This window comes from Podarcis pityusensis (genome assembly GCF_964106645.2).
Source record: "Podarcis pityusensis genome assembly, chromosome: 1".
NCBI classification, from domain to species: Eukaryota; Metazoa; Chordata; class Lepidosauria; order Squamata; family Lacertidae; genus Podarcis; species Podarcis pityusensis.
This window is the reverse complement of record NC_138028.1, coordinates 133811294-133818353: the sequence shown is the minus strand read 5'-3', so window position 1 is coordinate 133818353 and position 7060 is coordinate 133811294. Positions and strand designations below refer to the sequence as shown.

Sequence of the window (7060 nt, the reverse complement as noted above, 5' to 3'; positions counted from 1 at the left end):
AGTGAGTGAAAGGAAAAGCCAACTCACTGAGATCTTGCCATTTCAAATTTCAGCATGTGTTGGACTTCTCTCATCAGTAACAGAGGCAATTTTAGGGCAGCACGACCAGTTTCCCCTCACTGGGCACCAAGCGGAAAGGGTGCCCACATGCCACCCTGTAAGCACTTGCCCAGGCTGGCATAGAGCAAGGGCTGGAAGGGGGCACCAAATTTTGGCCTGGCTGAGGAGCCATAGTAGCAAAGTCTGCCTCTGTCAGGAAATAAAGGCATGTGCCGCTTGTTTTATCACACACAGGGGGAAGCGCAACTCTCTCTTTGCTTCACTTGCCCGAGGTGGCTGCCTCACCCCGGCTGTTCCCATGTTGTTTAGGACTTTAAATGCTAGAAGCAAAATCTTGAGCTGGGAACTAGAAGCTTGGAACCAGGAGCATAGCTGTCAACTTACAGATTTGAAAATAAGGGACCAGCAGCCTCGAAAATAAGGGATCAGCAGCCAAAATAAGGGATTTTGGCTTAGCTTATACATAAATCTGCCACTGATGGAGCCGTGCTACTTTTGCTGCGACTGACTGTGTTTTGCAGGGAGTTGGACTAGATGATCCTAAGGGTCTACAACTCCGACCAAAGAAGAGTGGCAGACAAAACTGATGAACAACGTCGAGATGGCAAAGCTTACAGGCAGAATTAGAAACCAGGAAGAGGACCTCTTTAATAAAGAATGGAGAAAGTTTATAATTTATTTGAAAAGCTTTTGTAAAGAGTTACATACATTGGTAGGATTGACAGAAAACTTGTAGTAAAAATTTGAATTATGGATGGACAAATGATTTATAAAAATAGAGTTATGAAAGGGATGCAGAGGGGGAAATCACTACATTAAGATGCTGCACTGGTTGGAGGGGATGCTAAGCAGCACGTCAGGGCTGCCGTCGTCCTGGCGTGAGGAGTTCGATCGACCCCCGCCTGAGAGAGAGAGAGAGAGAGGGAGGGAGGGAGGGAGGGAGGGAGGGAGGGAGAGGGACTCTTGCTCACGCCGCCCACGAGCCCAGCATGAGGCAGTTGCTGAAGCGCTGCCCTTCTGCATCCCTCCCTATCCCCTCCTCTTCCTCCTCCCTCAGGCTTACTCCTCAGCCGCCGCTGCCGCCTCCGGCTTCCCCTGGCAGTGCGGCAGAAGTCTCGCAAGAGAGGGGCTGCCTGCCCACCCACGACGTGCCCCTGAGGGGAAAAAGGGAGAGACAGAGACGCGGCAGCTCGTGCGCGTGCTCTCTCTCGTGGCGGAGGACCCCGAGCCGCTGCTTCCCTCCCGAGCCGGGCGAGCATGAAACCCGGGAAATTTAAGGGACATCATCAATAAGGGACAGCAGCAGGACACGGCGCTGGGATAAGGGAGTTTCCCACCAAATAAGGGACAGTTGACAGCTATGACCAGGAGTTCTGGGACAAAACAGCAGTTGGGACCATAAGAATGACAAAGGATATAGGAATCCACAGAACTCATGCAGAACCTGTTGCTTAAGCAAGGCTCCCCATGGCCCGTCTTCATGGCTGGCGTCAGTTCAGGGCCTCCACCAAGAAGGCTGCCACCTCTTCAGATCCAGCAGCGAAACCATCATTCTGAACCAGGAAGGCAGTAGGGCAGTGAAACTGTGGTAGTCATTTTTGGAAGGGGGTGGGATATTACATACGAATTTATAAGCGTCTGTAATTCTTACATTTTCATGCGATACGCATTTAGTTACAAACAAAAATGGTGATTCACATCTGAATTTGTAGAGAGCGAACAAGATCTTCTAAAATGGCGTGGTATTCTTTGGCAGCACATTAGCCTGCAGGCAGTTTCCTAATCACAGTAACCATTTGCATAATGTAGCTGCACTTAATCCAGTATTGAGTAATTGTAGCCATAGATCACCGGGATTCATTCCGACAGCACAGCTTGAGAACAGATAAAGAAATCATTTTAGGCTTGCAAATTGAAACTTCCCGTATTGATATTGAGTGTAATGGTGGTGAAAAATATGTTTATGAACATCCAAATGTACTGCAGATGGATTCAGTGGGAGCCTGATTGCTCCACGGTAATATTACAATAAATGCAGGATGGAAAACACTCATTTTGCAGTGCAGAGTATTTTTATTGTTGCTGCCTTGTGATGATTTTATGGAATAAGGCCCTTCACCCAGTCCTGGAGCTGTTTCTGCAATGAATACCAAAGAATTCCCCCCTCTGATTTATTGGTGTGCTTATTGCGTTTCTGATGTAGTCCTGAAGTTAAGGAGATATTTTGGTTTTAATTTCTCTGGTAGAAAGGCTCGTATTAACCATAAATTTTACACAAACTCAGCACTTGAAACAAAAAAGGTACAAAATGCTTTCAATGCAAAATAACTAGTTGTAAAATGACAAGAAAAGCCCAAAATGAATATTTATTTTAACATTATAGTTTGCTTTTCCTCTCAGCAGCTAAATATTCCAGGCAGCCTGGCCTCCTTTGGGCTACATTTGTATATGGTGACTCATCTTCAAGCCCTTAAGGTAAATGTACACTCAGGGCGAGAACAATGGGAAACACCAGCGAACAAACCCCAGCTCCAGTTTTTCAGCAGAAATTACTACATTTGGTGGAGTAGAACCTTACTCCCTGCCCCCCCCCAGCAAAAAAAAAAAATTGTGCAAATATTCACTTTTATCCCATCGAGATAAATGCTATTTTCCATTTCTCTGGTGGCTGTTGGTTTAGTGCTCTTCTTTGCACATTCCTGACTGCTCCTTCTTTCTCCACTTCCCAGGAATAATTGTGTGGCTAATTGCACACTCAGACAAAGTGCACTTAGTGAAGGGGATTACATCATAATGCCACATGGGCCAATCAGATTTGGATGTGTGATGATTTTACTGAGGACAAGTGAAAGTGAGGGAAAGTAAATGAATTCAGTGACTATTTTCATTAGAAGTGTCAAAAAAGGGGAAGAAAAGGGGGCATTTTTCTTCAGTGCCAAAAATTACACAAAAATGCTGTGAGAGCAAATTGAGCTATTTAAATTAATTGCATATTTAAAACACTAAGTATTATAGAGGAATATTGAAGATCTGTGTTACAATGATCTTGAAGCAGGGTTAAATTATTTGTTATTGTGAAAATACATAATTAATTATTGTTTGGTGCAATTGTAAGGCATTAATAGGTTTAGGAGACTAGGAAGGCCATAGCAAATGAGGATTTTGATGTGTAAATATATGTATTTTTATATGTGTTGTCATACAAATTTCTATATTTATTATTTTTAAAATAACTTGAAATGTCCGTGTTGTTCAGTGCTATACAATGTTTACTTTTGAGCACCTGTTGCTTGAAATTAAATCACATGCTTTCTGCAGGGTCCTTGCAGACACCAAATTTACTGCTGTGCTGCCACTTGCGGCTCCTCACTCAGTGCACTCTGCAAAGCGGCTGGAATTTGCCAGCAATTGTAGGCGGAAGAACAGAAAGCCACAATGAATATTGCACACTTCCAAGAGGAGTAAGGGGTTTCCTCCCTCTTTTTTATGACTTGTAAATCTTCAAAGGTATTTGAGATTTCAATTACATGGTTTGGATTTCCTGGAAGTATTTTTTAATTTTCTATCAGTGCCACTCTAGAATTTATACCATTTGTTCTACTGCTAGCTTTTACATTTTCAAAGAAAATGCTTCTTTGTACTGCTAGCCTTTGGTGCAGCTTGAAATCTTTTTGTATCATGCATAGCCTTACCTAATTGCAGCTACATAATACCACTTCTTATCCATATCAAGACTATTACAAACTGGGCTTTTCATCATTCTCAGCAATGCCTATTTCTCTCTTGTCACCCTCTTTTTAATTTTTTTGTTTGTTTTTAGTTTAACAGAGATTCTCATGAAGAACTCAAAAGCTTGCTTACTTCTTTATAACTTTTTAGTTGGTCCTAATAAAAGCATTATACCACAGTTGCTTTTGGATTCCCAACCCCCATAATAGACCATTACAGGGGTCTACAGTTATTGCTTGGTTTGAGAAATCTTTTTCCCTGAAACTAATACACAGCAGCAATTATCTGTACCAAAGGTTTTAGTCAAACCTTTCTTGCAATTTATTTCTCCCATGGAACATTGCTAGGATTTGTTATAGAATCAGTTAAGATCACATTCATGATTCTGCCCTTAAAAGAGGCAACGTAGGTTTATCTGATATTTCTCTAATCCATAGGAGGAAAAGGACAGCCATGAAGTAAGGAAACTCTTAGCAAAAAAATGCCCAACTCTGTTTACAAAGGAAGATATTGCTGGGATGTAGGGCCTCTTCTTCAGTAGTTAACCAAGCTACTCACAACTGGCTAGCAAAACAGAATAAGAAAATAATAATATCCAGCACTTTTGCAATTATTTTGCCTTGCTTGCTTCTTACGAAATGTTTCAGCTTCACAACTGCACTATATTTGAATTAATGAAGTACTGACATGGTATACAGTGGTACCTTGGGTTAAGAACTTAATTCGTTCTGGAGGTCCGTTCTTAACCTGAAACTGTTCTTAACCTGAAGTACCACTTTAGCTAATGGGGCCTCCTGCTGCCGTAGCGCCACTGCCATGTGATTTCTGTTCTCATCCTGAAGCAAAGTTCTTAACCCGAGGTACTATTTCTGGGTTAGCGGAGTCTATAACCTGAAGCATCTGTAACCCGAGGTACCACTGTATTTTGCTCCTGGCAGAGAAGGACATTTTTCCATACATGTGCTGGCAGTCTTACCTGCTTACAGAAAGGCTGGCTTTATTTTTCAAAGATAAGCGTTTCTTAATTGATTCAGTGCCATGGTTTAAAGGCGTTGATAAAGGTGCTTTGGTCTGTGGCACTCAATAATATGTGTGTGTGTGTGTGTGTGTGTGTGTGTGAGAGAGAGAGAGAGAGAGAGAGAGAGAGAGAGAGAGAGAGATTTCACAGAGAATGCTTTTCTTGACAGACAAGATAATAGACAGCAGTGCAAGAAATGTATGAGACACTGTCATCCCAGGTAAGAAAGTCAAAATAGACATTAGAGTAGCCTATGGCTGACTGATTAGGTGTGTCTGCTTTCAGCATGTTACAAGGAAGGACAGCTGCTTGCCATGGTTGTTTGTACGGCCATTGATCTCTGAGCCTAAGACTCAATGTGATCCCTAATCCACCCTCCCACCACCCTTCTGGTTCTCTGGCAATGGTGGGAGGATGGCTCAGGAATGCTGAAAGTGGTATGAGCAGGAGATGTCAGTAACATAGTCTGAAGCTGACATAGTTACTTGCACCTCCTATTTCCTCCCCCTTTCTCTGTTGTCTCCTGTGTCAAATGTTAGGTTATAGGTCTCTTGCACTTTTTTAAAGCATCAGGCACACAGATGGCACTATAGGAACAAAACAAATAATCTACAGTGTAGAGACAGGAGGATACCCGAGAGCAGTTCTTTTCAGCAAGACAATGAAGCTTGGGCAGGGCTATGTTTCAGGCCTCACCAATTCTCACTCTGGAAGTTGCATGGGGGCTTCTCTGTAACCATCCTGGAAACCGTCACATAAATGACCGAAATGTCAACACATGCGAATGATCATAATCCCAGATGAATTTTGTGAATGCCTGTAAGGAGAAATACATGTTTTAACTTTCTGGAAATACATAGATAAATGCTGACAGTCAAATCCTGCAGTCTGTTCTCATTTCCCAGTGTATCTTGTTAAGTTCTTGGACATTCACAAAATTAATCTGGGATTCTCTATGTTGTACAGGGAGCGATTGCCCGCCCACTTCTAAGCCATTACAAGAGGCCATTGACAGAGGATCTCGTGGAAGAGCAAAGCAGCACAGCGTGCTTCAGGCATAATGTGAGGAATGGGGCAGGTGCCTGCTATTTGGACTAAATGCAGCCCAAGGGGGAGGACCTGCACTCACTGGAGAGGGTTCTGGTTCTTACTGTGCTTTCCCCTACATAATGTCCTTAAGCCCCCTATCCTGTCCCTTCCTCTTCTGCTACTGCTACTCACCAGCCAGGTTGCCAGGTTTCCTGAGACTTTGGAGCAGAGCCTGGGAGCTCAGAGGTGATGCCGCTCCGAGCAGGAAGCAGCGGCTGGTGGAATGTGGCCATTTATTTCCTCAAGAGGCTTCAATATGTCCCATCAAACTCTTCCTGAGTTGGTAGCCTCTTTACTGTGGGTTTCCAATACGTATTCCATGTCTTTATTGCCAGCCTCTCTATCACCACAGAAAGAGAAATAGATTGATACTGGAAGAAAAGGGGGTGGTTCAAATTTCAGAATGGGAGAAGACTGGAGCATAGGGACCATGTGAAAGAACTTCTCACCACCACCATTTCGGTCTCCTTACCCTGGGATTTAACTCATTTTAGATATGGCACAGCAGTTCATAGCCGTGCCCTCCTGTAGCAAGAACATTGCTAAGACCCTGAGGCTGAATGATAGAAGGCTTGGGGCTTCCCTTCCTTGCTTGAGGAGGGCTGTCCACAGAAAAGGCTAACTCTAGTTGCCACCATGCTAATTTCACCTGCAGAAGGTCCTCTGATCCTGGTCTTAAACTCAGGAGAAGACCAGTCCCAAGCCACTCAAGGCTTTAGAGGACACCCAGAGACACACTGGAAGTGAGCACAGATCTTTTAAGATTGGTGTTACATGGGCAGAGCACATAATTACATATAAAATCTGTAATTATGAAATGCTTTTTCAAAAGTGTAAACGGGCCATGGGTTGCCCCACATTCACTAACACTGCTCTTGTTACAGTTCTGAATTGGCCTCAAGCAAGGAAGCTTCTCTCCCTTTGTGTTTTCCCCCCTGAACAGAATTGTTATCAGCTGTAATATTGAGAGCAAGTGATCAACAGAACTATTTAACTGTAAAAAAGAGGGAAGAGTAGCCAACTACTATTTGATTGGGAGCTTATATGCTACATTTCACCATGGAAGTGCACTTTTTATGAATTAAGCTCCATTTCAACAACGGCTTCTTATATAAAGCAACACTGGCATGGCCTGAATGTCACAAGGGTAGCAGAACAACATGA

The 7060-nt window shown here is 43.3% G+C and overlaps 1 long non-coding RNA gene across 1 annotated transcript; it reads right to left on the bottom strand.

Annotated features, from left to right (window-relative positions):
- Positions 1–1201: 1201 nt before the first annotated feature.
- Positions 1202–6543, bottom strand: LOC308484879. The gene is made up of 3 exons (XR_013990147.1): positions 6029–6543; positions 5504–5624; positions 1202–1934 (listed from the first exon to the last, which is right to left on the bottom strand). It is a non-coding gene; the product is annotated as an uncharacterized lncRNA (long non-coding RNA).
- Between the last annotated feature and the right edge of the window lie 517 nt (positions 6544–7060).